Source organism: Oncorhynchus kisutch, linkage group LG2 (genome assembly GCF_002021735.2).
Source record: "Oncorhynchus kisutch isolate 150728-3 linkage group LG2, Okis_V2, whole genome shotgun sequence".
Classification (NCBI taxonomy): Eukaryota; Metazoa; Chordata; class Actinopteri; order Salmoniformes; family Salmonidae; genus Oncorhynchus; species Oncorhynchus kisutch.
The window spans coordinates 11,311,964-11,338,053 of NC_034175.2; positions in this window are offsets into that span (position 1 = coordinate 11,311,964).

A 26,090-nucleotide genomic window follows, 5' to 3' on the forward strand; every position below is an offset into this window, starting at 1 on the left:
TAAGTGTGTGTACATGTTGTGCACATAGGTGTGTGAGTGTATGTTAAGGGGATACAGACAGAACCAGCAGGCTGGACTGGGAACTCAACACACAGTGCAGATGGGGCTGAGTGGAAAACGGATGAATACACAACTCTGGAAGCTGGGTCTGGTGGAGTAAAGCTGGGGGAGTAAATCTGGGGGAGTAAAGCTGGGGGAGTAAATCTGGGGGAGTAAAGCTGGGGGAGTAAATCTGGGGGAGTACATCTGGGGGAGTAAAGCTGGGGGAGTAAATCTGGGGGAGTAAATCTGGGGGAGTAAAGCTGGGGGAGTGAGTCTGGTGGAGTAAAGCTGGGGGAGTGAGTCTGGGGGAGTAAAACTGGGGGAGTAAATCTGGGGGAGTAAAGCTGGGGGAGTAAATCTGGGGGAGTAAAGCTGGGGGAGTGAGTCTGAGGGAGTAAAGCTGGGGGAGTAAAGCTGGGGGAGTGAGTCTGGTGGAGTAAAGCTGGGGGAGTGAGTCTGGTGGAGTAAAGCTGGGGGAGTGAGTCTGGGGGAGTAAAGCTGGGGGAGTAAATCTGGGGGAGTAAATCTGGGGGAGGAGGTCTGGGGGAGTAAAGCTGGGGGAGTAAATCTGGGGGAGTAAAGCTGGGGGAGTAAATCTGGGGGAGTAAAGCTGGGGGAGTAAATCTGGGGGAGTAAGGCTGGGGGAGTAAATCTGGGGGAGTAAAGCTGGGGGAGTGAGTCTGGGGGAGTAAAGCTGGGGGAGTAAATCTGGGGGAGTAAATCTGGGGGAGTAAAGCTGGGGGAGTAAAGCTGGGGGAGTGAGTCTGGGGGAGTAAATCTGGGGGAGTTTATCTGGTGGAGTAAAGCTGGGGGAGTAAATCTGTGGGAGTAAAGCTGGGGGAGTGAGTCTGGTGAGGTAAAGCTGGGGGAGTAAATCTGGGGGAGTAAAGCTGGGGGAGTGAGTCTGGGGGAGTAAAGCTGGGGGAGTAAATCTGGGGGAGTAAAGCTGGGGGAGTAAATCTGGTGTAGTAAAGCTGGGGGAGTGAGTCTGGTGTAGTAAAGCTGGGGGAGTGAGTCTGGTGGAGTAAAGCTGGGGGCTGGAGAGGGAGACAGACTAACACACAGTACAGAGAACCTTACCTGATGTCGATTTCTGATCTGCTCCAGAACCTTCTCATAGCAATCCTCCTCCATATCATGAAGCTGCTGGATCTGAGAGAAACCTATATTAGCTGTATTAGAACTGTTTAAGAGCATTGGCCCAGTAAATGAAAGGTCACTGGTTTGAATCCCTGAGCCGGCAAGGTGGTAAAACCTGCCATTCTGTCCTTGTGCAAGGCAGTTAACTCCCAACAACAACTGCTATCCAGGCACCGATGAGATGGACATCGATTAAGGCAGGCCCCCTCACCTCTCTGATTCAGAGCGGTTGGGTTAACTGCAGAAGACACATTTCGGGTTGAATGCATTCAGTTGTGCAACTCACTAGGTATCCCTTTTCCCCTACGTTTAACCAGATCAAATGATTCAGAAGAACGTGGTAAAACAAAACTTGTGGTCCTGCTAAAGACACATGAGTTCTGGCAGTATGGTCAGCTTGATGCGTGTTAGCAGTGTGTGTGTGTGTGTGTATGTATGTGGTCACCTTGTTGATGGTCTTGATGCCTACGAAGCTCTGTCCGAGGGGCACGGGTCTGAAGCGGCTGTCGAGGTAGAAGAGTCCGATGTAGGGGTTGACACGGAGGAAGGAGGCCACGTCAAGGTAGTTGGGCAGCGTGGCCGACAGACCCAGGATACGGATCATACTCTGGGTCGACTCCACCTGGAATAAACCTACACCAAGGTCAAAGGTCACACCATGATGACGTACTCTGAATGGACATCTTACCGCAACGTCCCACACTGATAACATCACAATCCGACTGGACTTCACCAGTCATGACACAAAGTGATTTCAGTAGGTGATTTGGATCAAACCTGGATGCTTCCCTACACCAGTCTCCTTGAATGGGAAGAAGTGAGAGAAGTGCTTCTTACACACGAGGTGGACAAGAAGCATACACTTTAGAGCAGGAAAGACAGTGTAGGTGTGTCTGTGTGTGTGGGAGAGAGAACAAATAGATGCAGACAGAGGGCAGCGAGGGAGAACAGAGAGATGCAGACAGAGACCAGCGAGGAAGAGAGAGAACAGAGAGATGCAGACAGAGGAGCGAGGAAGAGAGAGAACAGATAGATGCAGACAGAGACCAGCGAGGATGAACAGAGAGATGCAGACAGATAGCAGCGAGGAAGAGAGAACAGATAGATGCAGACAGAGAGCAGCGAGGAAGAGAGAACAGATAGATGCAGACAGAGAGCAGCGAGGGAGAGAGAACAGATAGATGCAGACAGAAAAGCGAGGAAGAGAGAGAACAGATAGATGCAGACAGAGAGCAGCGAGGGAGAGAGAACAGATAGATGCAGACAGAGAAGCGAGGAAGAGAGAGAACAGATAGATGCAAACAGAGAGCAGCGAGGAAGAGAGAGAACAGAGAGATGCAGACAGAAAGCAGTGAGGGAGAGAGAACAGATAGATGCAGACAGAGAGCAGCGAGGGAGAGAGAACAGATAGATGCAGACAGAGAGCAGCGTGGGAGAGAGAACAGATAGATGCAGACAGAGAGCAGCGAGGGAGAGAGAACAGATAGATGCAGACAGAGAGCAGCGAGGGAGAACAGAGATGCTGACAGAGAGCAGCGAGGAAGAGAGAGAACAGATAGATGCAGACAGAGAGCAGCGAGGAAGAGAGAGAACAGATAGATGCAGACAGAGAGCAGCGAGGAAGAGAGAGAACAGATAGATGCAGACAGAGAGCAGTGAGGAAGAGAGAACAAAGATGCAGACAGAGAGCAGCGAGGGAGAACAGAGAGATGCAGACAGAGAGCAGCGAGGAAGAGAGAGAACAGATAGATGCAGACAGATAGGCAAGGAAGAGAGAGAACAGATAGATGCAGACAGAGAGCAGCGAGGAAGAGAGAACAGATAGATGCAGACAGAGAAGCGAGGAAGAGAGAGAACAGATAGATGCAGACAGAGAGCAGCGAAGGAGAGAGAGAGTGTGAGAGGCCTATCTCCTTGCCTCCTGTGGTGAGTGTGACAGGGAAGATTGGCAAGGATTTTAATGTGATGCAGTACCCGTCTATACCCACTATCAAGATAGGGTCCAGCCAATCCCTGGCAGCCGATAGCCCTGGCCCGGATCAGCCTAACACACACACAGCACTGTGTCAGCCCAGTGGTACAAAGCGGTCCATACTGTAGACACACATTATGTTCATTAATAGTGCCCCAGTCAGCCTGGTTGAGATGATAGTGGGCTTCTTATGCACACCATTTCTCCATTACTCTCACTGTTAATGGGCTCTAGAGGGCGGCTGCTTTCCCTGAGCTTTGTCCCAGATAGTCTATTCAGTGTTTCAGCAATACCAACACATTACATTATCAGCATTAGTTAATTATACAGTATTCCACACTTCTGCATCTATGATACTTTACCAAAGAGCCATCCACACTAATGCCTCCAGTGATGAACGGTGATGCAGGTAATAACCTACGTTTATCTACGGAGCAACGCAAAGTCTGGCGCTAATCTCCCCGACGACGGGAAAAAAATAAAAATTAAATAAACCAAAACTTTGACAAGCAAAACATCACATGTGATAACTGCTTCAGTTATCATCCTATATTTACATAAAGAGAAAGGAGGAAAATAAACATCCTTTAGAGCCTCGACTTAATTTAGAGGCAGAGAACTCCATATTCATGAGGTTAAAAGATGTGAACTTAAGCACCCGGTTCCTCCTGTGTCAGGAGCACCAACCGTGGTTCCTCCAGCCGTGGTTCCTCCAGCCGTGGATCCTCCAGCAGAAAACACTAACAATTAGGTTCCTCCTGTGTCAGGAGCACCAACCGTGGTTCCTCCAGCCGTGGTTCCTCCAGCCGTGGATCCTCCAGCAGAAAACACTAACAATTAGGCTAGCCTGTCAGGTGTAGCGGTAATTGGACAGGGGTGTGTGTGTGTGTGTGTGTGTGTGTGTGTGTGTGTGTGTGTGTGTGTGTGTGTGTGTGTGTGTGTAGTTAGGGTTGGGGGTATCTGTGCAATGGGATTGGGGTCCTTCAACTCCTGGTGTATTGTGGGTAGGAATGGAGGCTAAGTATGTGAACTTCTCAAGAACAAAAAAATTACTGAACATCTTTGAGAGGGAGAAAGAGTGAACCATAAAGACTCCGGTTTCTTATGTGTCTACATTTGTGGGTTCCGTTGAGAAGGAATAAGATATGGTGGATTTCTCTACTGGGGCCTGAACCCAATGGTTTATAGGTCTATCTTAGCTTGTCATATAAAGATACACACCATCATCCTTCCTCACCGTCTCACTGAAGCACATATCATTCTGGAGTCTGGTTGTTCCATGTACTCCTGTGTGTTCTGGATCAAAGTTACCGCAACTTTGATGGTTAACCTAAATATTGATATGATCATATATGAGATATGATTTGTGGGTTATGACTGTGGCTGAGGCCTGAAGACTTGTAGAGCAACCACAGACCACAACTTCAGGGTTACTGGACCCCCACAGACCACAACTTCAGGGTTACTGGACCCCCACAGACCACAACTTCAGGGTTACTGGACCCCCACAGACCACAACTTCAGGGTTACTGGACCCCCACAGACCACAGCTTTAGGGTTACTGGACCCCCACAGACCACAGCTTCAGGGTTACTGGACCCCCACAGACCACAACTTTAGGGTTACTGAACCCCCACAGACCACAGCTTTAGGGTTACTGGACCCCCACAGACCACAACTTCAGGGTTACTGGACCCCACAGACTTCCCTGGAAGGCTCTACAACAGAGCCCAGTGTCTGCAGTGCTGTCTGTGCTCTGACTGATTTGTCTCTTCTTGGAAACCAGAGAACTAAAGACCCTGTCCTTCTCCTTCGGAGAACTCTTGTGTTGTTTCCTCTCTACCTCATCATATTTATTGATGAGGTGACTCCTTTTTGTACTTCCAGAGGCAACAATCTTGCTTACTGTGCGCCAATCAATAATTCACAGTATCTTAAAGACACCTTCCAATGTGCTGTTGACTGTTGGCTCCAGTACGGCACAAACACCTTAATTACAAACGCTGTCTGGAGAAACAGAAGAAAAACGTTTCTGCTGTGCTACTCAGGACGGTTGGATCCATCTTGGATTTTATGTGCATTTTTTTTTTAAACACGGCCTCTGAAGCACCTGCCTGTGTATAGGCCGAATGAGCAGTCATAATGCATTATAAGACATTATATGCCTTCATAACAGCCCAAGGCTCCTTGTTCAAGTGTTATAAGCATTTCTAACACCCTGGACAAATGCAAAGAGACAGACAAAGAGGCAGCAGTGTGCGGTCTAGGAGAGTCTCTAGGTAGGGGTGTGGCCTCACAGGACACTCCCTCAGCCCTTCTCCAGCGATAGCAGCTAGAGCTGCACATGAATAGGCTGTGAACAGAGTCAACAGCGGTCAGACATACAGACTGCTTTTCAATTACCTGACGGTTAACCTTACCCACCCAGAGGTCCCCGACGTCACAGCACACTAAAATAAATAAATAAATAAAAAGCAGCACTATATCTTGTCAGTATCCTTCTCTCTCCATCTCCATCTCTCTCCTCTCTCTCTGTCACTCTCTCTGATCGGTCTCTTTCTCCATTTTGTTCTCAACACTCCTCTCTTTCATCTCCAACTTTTATATCTGTCATCAATATTTTAACATTCATACTGGTATATCGATGTGTGTGTGTGTGTGTGTGTGTGTGTGTCTGCCAGTGGAAAAAAACAAATCTTTCCAATCCCTCTTGTCACCTAGGAGACCATGAAAATTCCTACCATGCATCTCTCTATCCTCCCTCCATTTATTCATTTCCTCCTTGGCTGGGATTGACACCTGACGCTAGCTCATCACAATGGTACACGGTTGCGGGACACTCCGGAACGATGGCTCCCATTTCCCAGACTGTCGGAATTTGCATAATCACTGTAATATCCCAAAACGGCTGGGTTGATTCCTGCGCATGACGCTGTCAATCATCATAAGAGGGAATCAGGCATCCCACTCAGATACAGAAACACACAGCACAGACAGCACAGCCCACAGACAGACAGGCTAACTAAAGCTAAATCACTGACTCTGACTGAGGTAAACACACAGCTCCACAAACCAAGACTAGACAAAACTCTTACAATATTTAACAATCACGGTGTTGTACTAATATTAATATGAATGTCCTTGTGCATAATGTTCACCATGGTGAGGAGACCCTAGTGTAATGATAGAGGGAGGGACTGATCTGTCGGAGTGGGCTGACCGCCAGGCTAGTGTGGTGGGAGGGGACAAGGGGGGGGACAGGGTAGGATAAGGGCTGGGACCAGGGCTCTAAAGTGCAACCATTTTGGTCGCATATGCTCTAAAACATTTTCCTGTGTGACCTGGAATTTCATTTTGGGGGCACCAGTGTGACTACCAAAAAAATGTAATCACCCAGAATAATTGTTATGATTCGGCTTCGCTGTGCCGCTGCCTCCGAGTGCCATACTCGCCAGCACGGAGAGCAAATCAAGTGCACCTATGGTCCTACAGCTGGTCAATCGGATGGCTCAGATTCCCGTGTCTGCAGTTTCCTCGATACTGTGAGACTTTAAAACCATAACTAGAGAGCAAAGAGCTGCTGTTTTTATGAGTCAGTTCACGTTTACAGTTTTATTCAACACTGTAACCACTTTTTATTCAACACTTTTATACGCCATTAAATGAGCTTCTCCCTTCTTCCACTCGCATTTCAACCAGCACTGCAGCTGCAATGAATGAGCAGCCAAGTGTATGGAAATACTTGCATTGTTATTATTGGTGGCTTGTGTCTATTTTTATAAGGAGGAATATTTCACTTCCACTGGTCATAGGAGTAACATTTGAGCATGAGACTCGAGTTTCACCATCAGCTGGAAGACGTCCCCTTTTTGGACGTCCCCCCCCCCCCCCCCCCGCCCCCGCTGAAGCTGACCATCAGATGGAGGCACCATCAGTCCATGAAATAAAAAAAGCACTTTATTAAAATGTATGCTCTCTCAGCTGGTCCTCACAAGTAATACAACAACTGATCTAGAACCGGTGTGATCATAAACCATACGTTTAGGTTTACGTTTAAGTAATGTTCAAAAAAATAAAGGGAACACTTAAACAACACAATATAACTCCAAGTCAATCACACTTCTGTGAAATCAAACTGTCCACTTAGGAAGCAACACTGATTGACAATACATTTCACATGCTGTTGTGCAAATGGAATAGGCAACAGGTGGAAATTATAGGAATTTAGCAAGACACCCCCAATAAAGGAGTGGTTCTGCAGGTGGGGACCCCATCCACTTCTCAGTTCCTATGCTTCCTGGCTGATGTTTTGCTCACTTTTGAATGATGGCGGTGCTTTCACTCTAGTGGTAGCATGAGACGGAGTCTACAACCCACACAAGTGGCTCAGGTAGTGCAGCTAATCCAGGATGGTACATCAAAGCGAGCTGTGGCAAGAAGGTTTGCTGTGTCTGTCAGCGTAGTGTCCAGAGCATGGAGGCACTACCAGGAGACAGGCCAGTACATCAGGAGACGTGGAGGAGGCCGTAGGAGGGCAACAACCCAGCAGCAGGACTGCTACCTCCGCCTTTGTGCAAGGAGGAGCAGGAGGAGCACTGCCAGAGCCCTGCAAAATGACCTCCAGCAGGCCACAAATCTCTGCTCAAACGGTCAGAAACAGACTCCATGAGGGTGGTATGAGGGCCCGACGTCCACAGGTGGGGGTTGTGCTTATAGCCCAACACCGTTCAGGACGTTTGGTATTTGCCAGAGAACACCAAAATTGGCAAATTCGCCACTGGCACCCTGTGCTCTTCATAGATGAAAGCAGGTTCACACTGAGCACATATGACAGACGTGACAGTCTGGAGACGCCGTGGAGAACGTTCTGCTGCGTGCAACATCCTCCAGCATGACCGGTTTGGGGGGCTGCACAGCCCTCCATGTGCTCACCAGAGGTAGCCTGACTGCCATTAGGTACCGAGATGAGATCCTAAGACCCCTTGTGAGACCATATGCTGGTGCGGTTGGCCCTGGGTTCCTCCTAATGCAAGACAATGCTAGACCTCATGTGGCTGGAGTGTGGCAGCAGTTCCTGCAAGAGGAAGGCATTGATGCTATGGACTGGCCCGCCCGTTCCCCAGACCTGAATCCAATTGAGCACATCTGGGACATCATGTCTCGCTCCATCCACCAACGCCACGTTGCACCACAGACTGTCCAGGAGTTGGCGGATTCCAGACAGATGAACACATACAGACATGATTTGTTAGTCGATCCAAAATGACCCGTTCAGCCCCATATTCTTCAAATCCATGACATACTTTGACCATTAGAACAGCGTACTGTTATAACTAGGGGACATAGTTCTTAATGACCATCAGGTCAGGGTACTGTTATAACTAGGGGACATAGTTCTTAATGACCATCAGGTCAGGGTACTGTTATAACTAGGGGACAGAGTTCTTAATGACCATCAGATCAGGGTACTGTGTTTAACTAGGGGACAGAGTTCTTAACGACCATCAGGTCAGGGTACTGTTATAACTAGGGGACATAGTTCTTAATGACCATCAGGTCAGGGTACTGTTATAACTAGGGGACATAGTTCTTAATGACCATCAGGTCAGGGTACTGTTATAACTAGGGGACAGAGTTCTTAATGACCATCAGGTCAGGGTACTGTTATAACTAGGGGACAGAGTTCTTAATGACCATCAGGTCAGGGTACTGTTATAACTAGGGGACAGAGTTCTTAATGACCACCAGGTCAGGGTACTGTTATAACTAGGGGACAGAGTTCTTAATGACCATCAGGTCAGGGTACTGTGTTTAATCACCATCAGGTCAGGGTACTGTGTTTAACTAAGGGACAGAGTTCTTCCTGTCCAGGTCAAATGATAAAGAAAAACTCTGGGCCCTACTTGTGTCATATACACCACCTGCAACCAGAGCACTCTATCCATCCTCTGTGTTATCAGTTCATCCCTCTATCCTCTACACATCCCTCACTCCTCCCTTGTCATCTTCTTAATCATCATCTCACCTGTTCCCGTTTAAAACCCGGACCCTTTGGGCCCTTCAGAACCATCGTTCTAGTGCAATTAAGTGTCTAACGATAGAAAAATAGAACAATGCATAATGAATGGTGTGCAAGCTGTTTGCCAACCCATCGGTGTGTGTGTGTGTGTGTGTGTGTGTGTGTGTGTGTGTGTGTGTGTGTGTGTGTGTGTGGAAATTCCTATTAGACACTTTTTGTAAAATCATTTCATTAGACTCTAGTTTGCATTCAAATCCATCTGGCTAGACTGGCGCTCCTTCCTAGCAGAGAGGCAACGGCCATGCACGCACACATACATTGCCACGCACGCGCACACATTGCAATTAGAGACTGGCGCAGTGCTAGCATAGAGAAAACAACCACGCACACATTGCCATTAGAGACTGGCGCAGTGCTAGCAGAGAGAAAACAACCACGCACACATTGCCATTAGAGACTGGCAGAGAGAAAACAACCACGCACACATTGCCATTAGAGACTGGCACAGTGCTAGCAGATAGGAGAGAAGTGGCTGTCTTAATTAGGCTGCAGGTTCATCTAAATGAAAGCTCTGGCTTCCAAACCAACGACTAGCAGGCCACAGTGCTTTCTTTAATTACACAACAAAAACAATGACAAGACGCCATTTGACTTAACAGGAAACACCCATTATTTTCCTTGTTTTTAATAACATTGATATTGATCTCATTATTTATTTCTATGACTGGCTGCTAAGTGTTTAATATTTATGGTTGAACAGACTCCCACGGATTAATCTTAGTGCTGCAAAAACCTTCCCCTAGAAAAAAACACAATATTTGTGAATATGCAGCGTAGGTGAAATAGAAGAGAGTGCAGTCCTGGAACACAATGGGGCGGATAAAGACCTGTGTCAAAGTGGGTTTCCATTATAGAACATTTACAATTACTAGAGTGGACATCCACATTCAAATCAACGTTCCATGATGATCACGTAGTGTCCTAGAACTGTTCTGATGTGCAAATTGCAGCTTGTCTGTGGTGGTCAGACCCAGCCATAGGATGAGTGGGGCTCTACCCAACGTGCACCCAGTGGATCAGAACAATTCTGGAACACATGGAGCGGTTTTCTTGAACACGGATTAAGCCCTGAATAAAAATCATACTGAATGGAGAATCTCCATTGAAAGAGCATTTTAGTCTAGGACCACGCCTAATGTGTGTCTGAGAAACCGACCCTATATTGCTATGTAATGTGACTCAGCCCCAGCTCCATGTTAACAAGGGGAGCTCTACCCAGCGTGGTAACAGTGATGTGTGCAGCCATGTGGAACCAAGGGGCATGGCGAGGTCTTCCCACACTACCACTTATCTACTAATTACCTGTCTGACTGACTGTCTGACGGTCTGTCTGTCTGTGGGTGCGTGTCTTTCTGTCTGTGGAGCAGAGCACCAGGTGGCCACTCTGTCATTAAGTTAATATTTACTCTCTGGACTGAGGGACTAGGAGAACCAGCACGCCCACTGCCCATTCACCCACCCACCCGCACACTGGCATGTCTGCCAGCCAGCAGCCACTCCAAGCTCATTGACTGTTACCATGGTAACTATCGGTGCCCGAGAGAGAGAGGGGGTTTGCGAGGAGGGAAAGGTAAGACGGTAGAATTGTTTCACTGCTTTCATACTGTAAGTGAACGACTAATAGCTTGTCAAGGCTACAAATGTATCTGTGTGTGCGTGTATATATATATATATATATATATATATATATATATATATATATATATATATATACACACACACACACACACACACACAACTCCCATTAAAAACATGCAGTGGATGTACACTGTGACAACAGCAGACCCATAAATCAAAACAATGTTTATTTGTTGCGTACACAGATCAGCAGATGTTAAAACAGGTGCAGGGAAAAGGTTGTGTTTCTAGCTCCAGCAGTGCAGTACGTTCTTAACTGTACAATACTACTACAAGGAATGTATGTACAGCAGTAATTATGTAGGATGAGCTGAGGAGAATACAGTATGTACATATAAAGTAAGTTATCAATTAGCTTAATTTCTCAGAGATCAAATTCAATTTCAATAGAATAATATTGTAGGAATGCTAATCTTCTCTGTATCGAACTACAGCAATGACTTCACACATATAAGCAAACAGTGAGAAACAAACACTGGTGTGATATGTCTGTGGGAGGGGATAAATAGTAAGGTCTGTTAGAAAGTTGTTTCAGATTACAAAAATGTATGAGGATCATGTAAAAAAAATCCTTCTTATTTACCCTGAGGTCTCCAGAGAGCTAACTTTATAGTACCTGTGAACTTTAATGGAGTTAATGGAGTTTTAATATACTTACTATACACTTACTCCACACTAGCAGAAACAGAATGTCATTTCATGAAATTGTATTTCATCCAAAGCTCTACAGTCTGGGTAGATAGAGAAGCAAGGCTGTTTGGTGGGAGTATGCAGGGGGTAAGGATAATATTGTTGAGCCTCTGCCAGTCCATCCTCATTAAAAGTGTGTGTGTGCCCTCTCTCTCACAAGGAAACGCACGCACGCGCACACACACACACACACACACACACACACACACACACACACACACACACACACACACACACACACACACACACACACACACACACACACACACACACACACACACACACACACACACACACACACCTCCAGATTAAATGGTATTGACCTAATTTCTCAAGATTCACATCTCTCCACCTCGATTTCTCTCTCTCTCTCGCTCAGTCTCTCTCTCTGCTTTCATCTCACCATCCTTAAGTACCAGGAGGTTTATGAACCTCTAAAGTCTAAGCTCTTACTATCCTCTTTTGGATTTGCTAGATATGCTTGTTCTTGGCAACCTTTTCAGCCTAGTCCTTACTCTCTCTGTCTACCTCTCCCCCACCTCTCACCCCCTCCATCAGTGAGGGGCTCACTAGATGGGAAGGAGTTTAGCCTACATCCTTCACAAATCCCATTCCTCCTCCTTTTCTACATTCTGTTTCACACACGCAACGTTGACTCACACATACAGTCAAATGCTCTGGGGAAAATAATGACTAATAATGAAAATATATACTTAATGAAATGAATATAAAACAAGGGAGAAGTAGCAGGAAATATGAATGATTTTACCATTGAGAGAATACACACCTGGTTGACAGAGGTATTGACAAATACATTAAAGACAAGAACAAACTCATTTACAGGCCACTCACTGAGGCAAACAACCTAATTGGTTGATTTGCTGGGGAGCTGTTACAATTGGAAATCGGATTGGACAATTGACTAATCATTTTAATTGAAAGAAAACATCTGATTGGTTATGTCACTACGAGCATAACAAGTGGCAATCTAATTGGTTTAGTTACTCAATAACAACATTATATTCATCATCTTCATTTTGTGAGTGGCAAGTTAAACCTGACCACGGACGCATTTCAAATATGAGTTAGTCTCAACTCATGCCAATCACATTTCCAATATATCCAGCCATCTTGTTAATTGGAGAAAACAGAGTAGCTTTTGTAACTAGCATTGGGCTCTTATTTGAACACTTTGAATTGGGAGAGCACTTTGAATTGGGAGAGCACTTTAAAAGAGGTTGACTAAAGTACTGCTGGGTAATGTTGAAAGCATCTCCTCTTCTCTCCCTCCCTCCGCGTTAAAATACAAGCACCACCTTCAAGGGCACAAATACAGTGGACAATAAACAGGATATGAATTTGGTATTTTACAGTACTACTTACTGCAGTCACCATGGCAAATACAACTAAGGCTGCCGAGAACAAGGAATCAGGAACATGGAGAGGGGGGTAGTATAGACGAGGGAGAGAAAGAGATAAGATATGGAGACCAAAAGAACACACACAAACCCTTTTTTTTTTTTTGGGTTGTTTAAGTCCTAACAGTTAATAAAAAATAAAAAAACATATATATATATATACACAGTGGGGAGAACAAGTATTTGATACACTGCCGATTTTGCAGACCTCTACATGCTTTGTAAGTAGGAAAACCTGCAAAATCGGCAGTGTTTCAAATACTTGTTCTCCCCACTGTATATAACTTTCGGGATGGAAAAACCCTTTAAGCGTAACTACAAACAGAAAGTATGTAGAAAATGGAACCAAATGGACCCATATACAGTGGGGAGAACATATACTGCAATTGTGTACGTTTCCATGTGATTCACGGACACTATATTGTCTCCTACTCTTCACTGCAGAATGCCAGATGTATGACTCCAGATGTATGACTGAAGTCTGTGTTGTGACCTGACCCTAACTGAGCCCAAAGTAAAGTGTGAGGAGACCAGCTGTAAAGCGCCGTTATTGGTCCTGTGGATCTCTGTCCCAGACACTGTCATTGGTCGTGTAGATCTCTGTCCCAGACACTGGTATTGGCCCTGTGAATCTCTGTCCTAGACACTGGTATTGGCCATGTGGATCTGTCCTAGACTGTCATTGGCCGTGTGGATCTCTGTCCCAGACACTGATATTGGCCCTGTGGATCTCTGTCCCAGACACGGGCATTGGCCCTGTGGATCTCTGTCCCAGACACTGGTATTGGCCGTGTGGATCTGTCCCAGACACTGTCATTGGCCGTGTGGATCTCTGTCCCAGACACTGGTATTGGCCGTGTGGATCTCTGTCCCAGACATTGTCATTGGCCATGTGGATCTCGGTCCCAGACACTGGTATTGGCCGTGTGGATCTCTGTCCCAGACACGGGCATTGGCTGTGTGGATCTCTGTCCCAGACACGGGCATTGGCCCTGTGGATCTCTGTCCCAGACACGGGCATTGGCCCTGTGGATCTCTGTCCCAGACACTGGTATTGGCCCTGTGGATCTCTGTCCCAGACACGGGCATTGGCCCTGTGGATCTCTGTCCCAGACACTGGTATTGGCCGTGTGGATCTCTGTCCCAGACACGGGCATTGGCTGTGTGGATCTCTGTCCCAGACACGGGCATTGGCCGTGTAGAGCTCTGTCCCAGACACTGGTATTGGCCCTGTGAATCTCTGTCCTAGACACTGGTATTGGCCATGTGGATCTGTCCTAGACTGTCATTGGCCGTGTGGATCTCTGTCCCAGACACTGATATTGGCCCTGTGGATCTCTGTCCCAGACACTTGTATTGGCCGTGTGGATCTGTCCCAGACACTGTCATTGGCCGTGTGGATCTCGGTCCCAGACACTGGTATTGGCCGTGTGGATCTCTGTCCCAGACACGGGCATTGGCTGTGTGGATCTCTGTCCCAGACACGGGCATTGGCCCTGTGGATCTCTGTCCCAGACACTGGTATTGGCCCTGTGGATCTCTGTCCCAGACATGGGCATAGGCCGTGTGGATCTCTGTCCCAGATAGACAACATCAACAATAGACTATCTCCTGTTATCTCCCTCTGCTTTGTAAACCCTGCTACTCTATACACCCATAAGCTGCTATGACAGATGCTCTTTTCACATACTGAGCCTATCGAGCCAAACAGAGCCAAACTGTGCTGGGCTAGCCTGTTTACATTGTCAAAGTAAAGAAAGAGATCTGAGCCAGAACAGTATAGTTGGGGTTGGCACTATAGTCTGTGTCTGTGGTTGACACTACAGTGGGTACGGTTACATGAATACTTGAACGGACGTCAAAACGCAATCTTTAACTAGAGATTACAATTTTTTCCCCCAATACTGTAAAACCGACTTTACAAAGATTATCCAATTACCTGACAGGTTTTAATTTATTTTATTTAACTAGGCAAGCCAGTTAAGAACAAATTCTAATTGAAGGCCTACCAAGAGGCAAAAGGCCTCCTGTGGCTGGGATAAAAAATAAATAAAAATAGGACAAAACAAACATCACGACAAGAGACAACACAACACTACATAAAGAGAGACCTAAGACGAAGACAACAGCACGACAGGTGTGGCATATCAAGAAGATGATTAAACAGCATGATCATTACACAGGTGCACCTTGTGCTGGGGACCTGCCAAGTTACAGTTGAATTCAGAAGTTAACATACATTTAGGTTAGAGTCATTAAAACTCGTTTTTCAACCACACCACACGTTTCTTGTTAACAAACTATAGTTTTGGCAAGTCGGTTAGGGCATCTACTTTGCGCATGACAAGTAATTTTTCCAACAATTGTTTACAAACAGATTATTTCACTTATAATTCAGTGTATCACAATTCCAGGGAAACCTCTGATATGCTAATTGACTTCATTTGAGTCAATTGGAGGTGTACCTGTGGATGTTTTTTAAGGCCGACTGTCAAACTCAGTGCCTCTTTACTTGACATCATGGGAAAATCAAAAGAAATCAGCCAAGACCTCAGAAAATAAATTGTAGACATTCACAAGTCTGGTTCATCCTTGGGAGCAATTTCCAAATGCCTGAAAGTACCACGTTCATTTGTACAAACAACAGTACGCAAGTATAAACACCATGGGACCACGCAGCCGCCATACTGCTCAGGAAGGAGATGCGTTCTGTCTCCTAGAGATGAACGTACTTTGGTGCGTGCGAAAAGTGCAAATCAATCAATGAACAGCAGCAAAGGACCTTGTGAAGATGCTGAAGGAAACAGATACAAAAGTATCTATATCCACAGTAAAACGAGTCCTATATAGACACTCCCTGAAAGGCCGGTTTTTGGTAAAATGTCCTCTGGTCTGATGAAAAAAAAATAGAACTGTTTGGCCATAATGACCATTGTTATGTTTGGATGAAAAAGGGGGAGGCTTGCAAGCCGAAGAACACCATCCCAAATGTGAAGCACGGGGTTGACAGCATCATGTTGTTGGAGTGCTTTGCTGCAGGAGAGACTGGTGCACTTCACAAAATAGATGGCATCATCGGAGAGGAAATTATGTGGATATATTGAAGCAAAATCTCAAGACATCAGCCAGGAAGTTTGGTCGCAAATGGGTCTTCCAAATGGACAATGACCCCAAGCATACTTCCAAAGTTGTGGCAAAATGGCTTAAGGGCAACAAAGTCAAGGTATTGGAGTGGACATCACAAAGCCCTGACCTCAATCCTATAGAACCTTTGTGGGCAGAACTGAAAAAGCATGTGCGAGAAAGGAGGCCTACAAACCTAACTCAGTTACACCAGCCCTGTCAGGAGGAATGGGCCAAAGTTCACCCAACTTATTGTGGGAAGCTTGTCGAAGGCTACCTGAAACATTTGACCCAAGTTAAACCATTTAAAGGCAATGCTACCAAATACTAATTGAGTGTTTTTAAACTTCTGACCCACTTAGAATGTGATGAAAGAAATCAAATCTGAAAGAAATCTACTATTATTCCGACATTTCACATTCTTAAAATAAAGTGGTGATCCTAACTGACCTAAAATAGGGAATTTGTACTAGGATTAAATGTCAGGAATCATGAAAAACTGAGTTTAAATGTCCTTGGCTAAGGTGTATGTAAACTTCCAACTTCAACTGTAAATAAAATTGTAAAAAGAATAAATGAAATGTCACTCTAAAATGTGCGATTTTGTCACACAACACAATGCCACAGATGGCAAGTTGAAGGAGTGTGCAATTGGCATGCTGACTGCAGGAATATCCACCAGAGATGTTGCCAGATAACTGAATGTCCATGTCTCTACTACAAGCCGCCTCCAACGTCGTTTTAGCTAATTTGGCATTACGCCCAACTGTCACGAATATTACCGAAGGTGACTCCCCTTCTTGTTCGGGTGGCGCTCGGCGGTCGTCGCCGCCGGTCTACTAGCTGCCACCGATCCTTTGTTCTGTGTTCGTTTGGCTTTGTCTAATTGGTTTCACCTGTTCCTTATTTTGGTTGTTAGGGTGGGGTTATTTAAGTTCGTTCAGCCCGCTTCTGTTTGTGCGGGCTTGTTCATCTATATGTGTGAGAGTGGTTAGTGTTTTCATTTGGGTTTCTCGCTGTCCTTGTATTTTCACGATAGGGTACTTTTGTTCTGTAGTTATACCTGGTTTGGTATACTATTTTTGTTCCTGTGATTATTTTTGGACATTAAAGCGTGTATTTCCCGCATCCTTTGCTCTCTGCGGCTGACTCCACACCTATTCACTCATTGAGCGTTAAAGAAGCCCGCACCATATAATGGAGTCAGCAGGAGCAGCGACCACCCCTCTCCCCACGATGGAGGAGAGAGTCCTTCATCATACGTCCATCCACCATTGCATCGGATCAGCGATGGATCAAATGATGGAGAGGATGAATCGTTGGGAGAGGAGTGGTCTCCCTACTACCCCACCTACCCTCCCACCAGCAACTCTACCATCTCCCCCAGTGGGATCTGGTTCCAGCGCTCTGCGCATTACGCCTCCGAGGGAGTACGATGGAGCAGCGGCGGGGTGCCAGGGATTCCTGCTTCAACTAGACATCTACCTGGCCACTGTTCGGCCGGCTCCCTCGGACGAGGAGAGCGTGAGTGTCCTCGTCTCTTGCCTTATGGGTAGAGCCCTGGAGTGGGCCAGTGCTGTCTGGAACGGGCCCGACTCAGCGAGGGGCAACTACCCGGAGTTTAGCCGCCATTTCCGGGCCGTGGAGTACGATGGAGCAGCGGCGGGGTGCCAGGGATTCCTGCTTCAACTAGACATCTACCTGGCCACTGTTCGGCCGGCTCCCTCGGACGAGGAGAGCGTGAGTGTCCTCGTCTCTTGCCTTATGGGTAGAGCCCTGGAGTGGGCCAGTGCTGTCTGGAACGGGCCCGACTCAGCGAGGGGCAACTACCCGGAGTTTAGCCGCCGTTTCCGGGCCGTGTTCGATCACCCTCCGGAGGGCCGAGCGGTGGGTGAGAGGTTGTTCCATCTCAGGCAGGGGACGAGGAGCGCGCAGGACTTCGCGCTGGATTTCCGGACCTTGGCCGCTGGAGCAGGGTGGAACGACAGGGCCCTGATAGACCATTACAGGTGTAGCCTGAGAGAGGACGTCCGCAGGGAGCTGGCTTGTTGGGACACTATGCTTAGCCTGGATGAACTGATAGACCTGTCGATCCGGTTAGACCATCTGCTAGCTGCTCGCGGACGTTCTGAAAGGGTCCTGTTAGTTCCACCTCCTGACCCTCCCGCTCCTATCCCGATGGAGCTAAGATGGGCCGCATCTAGGGAGATCGGAGGAGGAGGCTCCTCCTGTACCAGTTGTGGCCGGAGAGGGCACACTTCAGGTCGGTGCTGGAGGAGTTCATCTGGGAGTCGAGAGGGCAGGCAGAACACTCCTCGGTTACCCCAGGTGAGTCAGCACCACACTCTCCCAGAGTTTCCTGTTGGTCACATGTTTTTATTAATTTGTTTCCTTAAATTTTTTCCCTCTCTCCAGCATAAGGCGCTAGTCGATTCAGGCGCAGCTGGGAACTTTATAGATTGCGGACTCGCTCAGAGGTTGAGGATTCCGTTAGTAAAAGTAGACCCCCCTTTTCCCGTGCACTCTTTAGATAGTCGACCATTTTGTTCAGGGCTGGTCAGGGAGGCCACAATTCCTTTGGAGATGATTACGCAGGGGAATCATAAGGAGCGGATTTGACTGTTCCTTATCGATTCACCTGCGTTTCCGGTGGTGCTGGGGATTCCCTGGCTGGCTATTCACAATCCGACGATTTCGTGGAAACAGGGAACTCTCCAGGGGTGGTCTGATGAGTGTTCAGGCAGGTGTGTAGGAGTTTCCATCGGTGCGACAAAGGTGGAGAGTCCAGACCAGGTTTCCACCGTGCGCATTCCCGCTGAGTATGCCGATTTGGCTATCGCTTTCAGTAAAAAGAAAGCGACCCAATTACCACCCCATCAACAGGGGGATTGCGTGATAAACCTCCAGGTAAACGCTGCACTCCCCAGGAGTCATGTGTACCCTTTATCCCAGGAGGAGACGTTGGCTATGGAGACATATGTCACCGAAGCTCTGGGACAGGGGTACATTCGGCCCTCCATGTCACCCGTCTCCTTGAGTTTCTTTTTTGTGAAGAAAAAGGATGGTGGTTTGCGTCCGTGTATTGATTATCGAGGTCTCAATTCCATCACGGTGGGTTTTAGTTATCAACTACCTCTCATTGCTACGGCAGTGGAATCATTTCACGGAGCGCAGTTCTTCACGAAACTGGATCTCAGGAGTGAGTATACATCTGGCCTTTATGAGTACCTCGTCATGCCATACGGGTTAAAGAATGCTCCAGCTATCTTTCAATCCTTCATGGATGAGATTCTCAGAGACCTGCACGGACAGGGTGTGGTAGTGTATATTGATGTATATTGATCTACTCCGCTACACGCACCGCGCATGTGTCTCTGGTGCGCAAGGTTCTTGGGCGACTGCTGGAGCATGACCTGTACGTGAAGGCGGAGAAATGTGAGTTATCCAAACGAGCCGTTTCCTTCCTGGGTTATCGCATTTCCAGCTCGGGGGTGGTAATGGAGGGTGACCGCGTCAAGGCTGTGCGTAATTGGCTGACTCCGACCACGGTAAAGGAGGTGCAGCGGTTCTTAGGGTTTGCCAATTACTACCGGAGGTTTATCCTGGGTTTTGGTCAGGTAGCAGCTCCTATTACCTCACTGCTGAAGGGGGGGCCGGTGCGTTTGCAGTGGTCAGCAGAGGCGGACTGACCACCGTAACCTGGAGTATATCCGATCAGCTAGGAGACTGAATCCTCGTCAGGCAAGGTGGGCCATGTATTTCACCAGATTTTGTTTTACTATCTCGTATCGACCAGGTTCCCTCAACACTAAGGCCGACGAGCTGTCCCGCCTCTATGACACTGAGGACCGGTCCATCGATCCTACTCCCATCATTCCGGCGGCTAAGCTGGTGGTACCAGTAGTATGGGAGGTGGACGCGGACATCGAGCGGGCGCTAAGGGAGGAACCGCGCCTCCACAGTGTCCGGAGGGTCGCAGGTACGTGCCGCTCGCTGTTCGTGATCAATTGATTTGATGGGCTCATAGTCTACCCTCATCAGGTCACCCAGGTATTTCAAGGACAGTGCGAGGTCTTAGGAGGAAGTACTGGTGGCCCACCTTGGTGAGGGATGTGCGATTCTATGTCTCCTCCTGTTCGATGTGCGCCCAGAGTAAGGCTCCTAGGCACCTGCCACGAGGGAAATTACAACCCCTCCCCGTTCCACAATGGCCGTGGACCCATCTATCGGTGGATTTTCTTACTGACCTTCCCCCCTCTCAGGGGAACACAATGATCCTGGTCGTTGTGGATCGGTTCTCTAAGTCCTGCCGTCTTATCCCGTTGCCTGGTCTCCCTATGGCCCTGCAGACTGCGTAGGCCCTTTTCACCCATGTCTTCCGGCACTAGGGGTGCCCGAGGATATAGTTTCTGAACGGGGTCCCCAGTTTACCTCCCGTGTGTGGAGGGCATTTATGGAACGTCTGGGGGTCTCGGGCAGCCTGACCTCAGGGTATCACCCGGAGAGTAATTGGCAGGTGGAGAGAGTGAACCAGGAGGTAGGTAGGTTTCTGCGTCGTATTGCCAGGACCGGCCAGGGGAGTGGGCGAGATACATCCCCTGGGCAGAAATGGGCCAGAACTCACTAAGCCACTCCTCTACCAATGAGGTAGGATGACGGTCCTTTGTCAGAATGGTTCAGAAAAAAAACTACAGAACGAAGCCAACATCAGCATGAGCTTTGGTTGCGAATGGTATGAACTTTGAACTCTTATTCACGACAGAAGGGATACCTCCTAGCCGTTGAGTTAGCGACCGCAGCTGCAAATGCAGGGTAGGAAGGAACAGACAGAGTATCCCATCTACCACACAACGACGTGACTACAACTTATCCAAGTGACCATCAGAGACATTCTTCAAAGGACAGAGGACTCGGTTGGCCACACGGTCTTCCATCTACCACCAACCTACTGAAGCGCAGCTCAGAGTAAATATTTATTGCATTTTCCTTTTCCAAATGGGTGGTAATTTAGAGTGCATAAGATACTGTATTTTCGAAAGCAGAGCTTCTTCCCTTTGTTCCCCCAGTCTCCCACTCTTTCACTCAACCCAGCCCCTTTTCCTTTGTGTAACAAGCTGTCATATCTGTTCCGCCCGCTAGGGACGTTTTCCTTTATGACGTAATTTGTAATCAAGTTATGATTTAATTATGTGTATGTGAATTCTGTGTGATTAGTTTGGTATTTAGTAAATAAATAATTAAACCCAATTTGTATTGCTGATTCAACTTGTTAGCCAGGGTTCTTGCAGATAACCAAGAATTTACAACTTTCAGATTATGAGACTGAAGTAAGATGCCGATTGATATTAACTGCTATTGATGTAAAATATTACGAGATCTTTATGAGTTTATTCAGAAGATAACAGCTCTATAAATATTATTTTGTGGTGCCCGACTCTCTAGTTAATTACATTTACATGATTAGCTCAATCAGGTGATATTAATTACGGATAAATGATTTTATAGAATAGCATGTTTTAGCAATTAATCCGGCATAGCCAAAGACACTACACAATGTTAATTTGCTTTGACTCTAGTTTTCCATTTGCACATGAGCATTTGTGGAGCATAACAAAAATGAAACCAAGCCAAGCATCAAACAGTTCTCCCTAAATTCCTTTTTCCCTCCGTGTCTCACTCAATCAATTGCTTTGCGACTGCTCCCTCTACACACACGTGCCGTTAGGCCTACAAAAATAAATGCCTATAAAAACGGATCTAACTGATGAGATACACAAGCTACATTCCATGCCAAATGATGACTGTTTTATTACAAATAAAAAATGTACTGGATGACTTAAGTATAGGAAATGTGTGTTCCAACAACGAGATGCAGTTTTGGAATAATTGCGTCCCGTCTAATTTCCGTTTAGGCTACTTTGCGGTTGTCACTAGTTACAACAGCCAAAAGGTCAAAATTGGCTATATCGTAAAAAAATTCAAACACTTATTTTTTGGGTCATAATTTAAGGTTAGGGTTAGGCATAAGGTTAGCAGTGTGGTTAAGGTTAGGTTTAAGGGATAGGTTTAGAAATGGGCGGGGTTAATGACTTTGTTGCTCTTATAGGACTAGGGCACAAATAATAATATAATAATCAATAATTTTGCTCTTTATTTAACCATCTTACATATAAAACCTTATTTGTTGATCGAAAATTGTGAATAACTCACCACAGATTCAAGGGTGTGCTTGAAAGGATGCACATATCTCCGCAATGTTGGGTTGTATTGGAGAGAGTCTCAGTCTTAAATAATTTTCCCCACACAGTCTGTGCCTGTATTTCGTTTTCATGCTAGTGAGGGCCGAGAATCCACTCTCACATAGGTACGTGGTTGCAAAGGGCATCAGTGTCTTAACAGAGTGATTTGCCAAGGCAAGAAACTCTGAGCGCAGCCCTATACAGAAATCTGGCAGTGGCTTCTGATTAAATAACATTTTCACAGAACCGCTTTTTACAATTTCGATGAGGCTCTCTTATTCAGATATCGGTAAGTGGACTGGAGGCCGGGCATGAAAGGGATAACGAATCCAGTTGTTTGTGTCATCATTTTGGGAAAGTACCTGCATAATTTCGCACCCAACTCAAATGCTTCGCTATAACACATTTGACATGGTCCGTAAGCTTGAGTTAATTTGCACACAAAAAAAATCATACAATGATGGAAATACATGTGTGTTGTCCTTGTTAATGCAGACAGAGAATTGCTCCAACTTCTTAATCATAGCCTCAATTTTGTCCCGCACATTAAATATAGTTGGAGAGTCCCTGTAATTCTAGGGTCAGATCATTCAGGCAAGAAAAAACATCACCCAGATAGACCAGTAGTGTGAGAAACTTGTCATCATGCAAGCAGTCAGACAAGTGAAATTTATGGTCAGTTAAAGACAACTGTAAGCGAGTCTCGCAGCTAAAACAAAATGTGTCAATACTTTCCCCCTTGATAACCAACACACTTCTGTATGTTGTAAAAGCGGCGCATATCAATGCATAATGCAGAAAATACACAAGAGATCAGGGACCTTGCTTTAACAAAGTTAACAATTTTCACTGTAGTGTCCAAAACGTCTTTCAAGCGGACGATTCTAACTGCGCAAGAGTGAAGGTTTTCCGCTAGAGAGTAACGGTTATTGTGATTGGATGTTAATTATTTGACTAGGCTACCTGTATTTGACATTGTGTTGTTATTTCGCTGAACACAAGACTGTTTCATTTTATTTTTGGCAGTGAAACGAGGCTACTCAGGTGAGAAAAACTCACCCAAATGTATAGCCCAGTTGGAAAATATAACTGTACTACATGAAAAAGTGTTTTGTTTAAAAAAAAATTGAAACACATTTTAAGTTGGCATATCACCGACGGCGTTGCCCTGGGGGAACCCAAATTGGCATACCTGGCCTAGGCTATCTTCATTGTAAAGGGATTAAACACTGTTTCCTATGCTAGTTCAATGAACCACAAACAATTAATGAAAATGCACCTGTGGAACGGTCGTTAAGACACTAACAGCTTACAGACGGTAGGCAATTAAGGTCACAGTTATGAAAACTTAGGACACTAAAGAGGCCTTTCTACTGATTCCGAAAAACAAAACAAAATAAAGATGCCCAGCGTCCCTGCTCATCTGCGTGAACGTGCCTTAGGCATGCTGCAAGGAGGCATGAAGACTGCGGATGTGGCCAGGGCAATAAAATTGCTATGTCCGTACTGTGAGACACCTAAGACAGCGCTACAGGGAGACAGGATGGACATCTGATCGTCCTCGCAGTGGCAGACGTGTAACAACACCTGCACAGGATTGGTACATCCGAACATCACACATGCAGGACAGGTATAGGATAGGAACAACAACTGCCCGAGTTACACCAGGAATGCACAATCCCTCCATCAGCGCTCAGACTGTCCGCAATAGGCTGAGAGAGGCTGGGCAGAGGGCTTGTAGGCCTGTTGTAAGGCAGGTCCTCACCAGACATCACTGGCAACAACGTCGCCTATGGGCACAAACCCACCGTCGCTGGATCAGACAGGATTGGCAAAAAGTGCTCTTCACTGACGAGTCGCGGTTTTGTCTCACCAGGGGTGATGGTCGGATTCACGTTTATCGTCGAAGGAATTAGCGTTACACTGAGGCCTTTACTCTGGAGCGGGATCGTTCTGTGCGTGATTTCCTGTAAGACAGGAATGTCAGTGTTCTGCCACGGCCAGCGAAGAGCCCGGATCTCAATCCCATTGAGCACGTCTGGAACCTGTTGGATCGGAGGGTGAGGGCTAGGGCCATTCCCCCCATAAATGTCTGGAAACTTGCAGGTGCCTTAGTGGAAGAGTGGGGTAACATCTCACAGCAAGAATTTCCAAATCTGGTGCAGTCCACGAGGAGGAGATGCACTGCAGTACTTTATGCAGCTGGTGGCCACACCAGATACTGACTGCTACTTTTGATTTTGACCACCCCTTTGTTCAGGGACACATTATTCAATTTCTGTTAGTCACATGTCTGTGGAACTTATTCAGTTTATGTCTCACTTGTTATGTTCATACAAATATTTACAAATGTTAAGTTTTCTGAAAATAAACGCAGTTGACAGTGAGAAGACGTTTCTTTTCTTGCTGAGTTTATATGAGGCAATTTGGCAATTAGTTATCTATAATGGTTATGATTAATTGTTGAGCACTGTTGGCATATAGATGAATGCAAACATACACTACTTGATTAAAAGTATGTGGACACCTGCTTGTCGAACATCTCATTCCAAAATAATGGGCATTAATATGGAGTTGGTCCCCCCTTTGCTGCTATAACAGCCTCCACTTGCCTGGGAAGGCTTTCCACTAGATGTTGTAACATTGCTGCGGGGACTTGCTTCCATACAGCCACAAAAGCATTAGTGAAGTCGGGCACTGATGTTGGGCATTAGGCCTGGCTCGCAGTCGGCGTTCCAGTTCATCCCAAAGGTGTTCGATGGGGTTGAGGTCAGGGCTCTGTGCAGGCCAGTCAAGTTCTTCCACACCGATCGACAAACCATTTCTGTATGGAACTCGCTTTGTGCTGATAGGACATTGTCATGCTGACAGGAAAGGGCCTTCCCCAAACTGTTGCCACAAAGTTGGAAGCACAGAATCATCTAGAATGTCATTTTAAGCTTTAGCATTAAGATTTCACCTCAATGGAACTAAGGCCCCTAGCTCGAACCATGAAAAACAGCCCCAGACCATTATATTCCTCCTCCACCAAACTTTACAGTTGGCACTGCATTCGGGCAGTTAGCGTTCTCCTGGCATCCGCCAAATCCAGATTTATCCGTCGGACTGCCAGATGGTGAAGTGTGATTCATCACTCCAGAGCAAAAGTTTCCACTGCGCCAATGACTGTGAGCTTACACTACTACCGCCAAAAAAACAGTCACATTACTCTTGCAAAATCATTTTAAAATACACTGCTATAACTTTGATTAAGTTGTTAATAATTCATGTCCTAATTATTCAAAAGATTGTTCAGAACACCAGGTGTTTAAATCGGCGTATGCTTAATATGATTTTGACCTAACGTAAAGTGTTTACATGACATTTGCCATAACCAACCTACTGTCATAATGTGTTTAATATCGATGTATTAGTGCAAGTAAACATGCTCAGTGTGAACAGGGTACAGAGCTACTGTAATCCAGAGAGCCGAGCTGAGAGCCAACCACTGAGAGGCGCTAGAGAACAGTTGTGAGGCAGAACACAATTCCACTCTGGACCAAATGAGCATAGGGAAAGCCTACGCAGAAACTGTGTGCGTGCGTGCGCACCCGTGTGTGTTTGTACAGTACCTGTGTATGCAGAATCTCCCCTTTAGTTAGCTGCATGTCTCCAGTGAGCTCTTTGACAGCAATGCCCAGTGGCTCCAACCGCTTACTGAAGTAGTTCGTCATCTCTGCTGCCAGGGCCTTCATAGGAGCTACATACAC